The sequence below is a fragment of the Heterodontus francisci genome, chromosome 49 (genome assembly GCF_036365525.1).
Source record: "Heterodontus francisci isolate sHetFra1 chromosome 49, sHetFra1.hap1, whole genome shotgun sequence".
In the NCBI taxonomy this organism is placed as follows: Eukaryota; Metazoa; Chordata; class Chondrichthyes; order Heterodontiformes; family Heterodontidae; genus Heterodontus; species Heterodontus francisci.
In genome coordinates this window covers 3,466,570-3,467,134 of record NC_090419.1, presented here as the reverse complement: position 1 = coordinate 3,467,134, position 565 = coordinate 3,466,570, and positions in this window count along the sequence as shown.

Sequence of the window (565 nt, the reverse complement as noted above, 5' to 3'; positions counted from 1 at the left end):
CTCAGAGCTATGCAATCTCTCACCATTTAGATTATATACTTATTTTATACTTCCTCCCAAAATGGTCAATTTCACATTTTCCCACAGTATTCTCCATTTGCCAGATATTTGTCATAGAGTTATACAGAATAGAAACTGGCCCTTTGGCGCTTTGCGGCTATGCCGGCCATCCAGCACACAACTATTCAAATCCCATACTTCTGCACTTGGCCCGTAGCTTTGTATGCTAAAGCGTTTCAAGTGGTCATCTAAATACTTTTTAAATGCTGTGAGGGTTCCTGCTTCCGCTACTTCTTCAGGTAGTGCGTTCCAAATTCCCTAAACCTCCTGCCCCTTACCCTAAATCTATGCTCCCTGGTTCTTGACCCCACCGCTAAGGGAAAAGGTTTCTTGCTATCAAAGCTATCAATGCCCCTCATAATCTTGTATACTTCAATTATGTTCCCCCTCAGACTTCTCTGCTCCACCGAAAACAACTCTAGCCTTTTCAGCCTCTCTTCATAGCTGAAATGCTCCAGCCCAGGCAACATCCTGGTGAATCTCCTCTGCACTCTCTTCAGTGCAA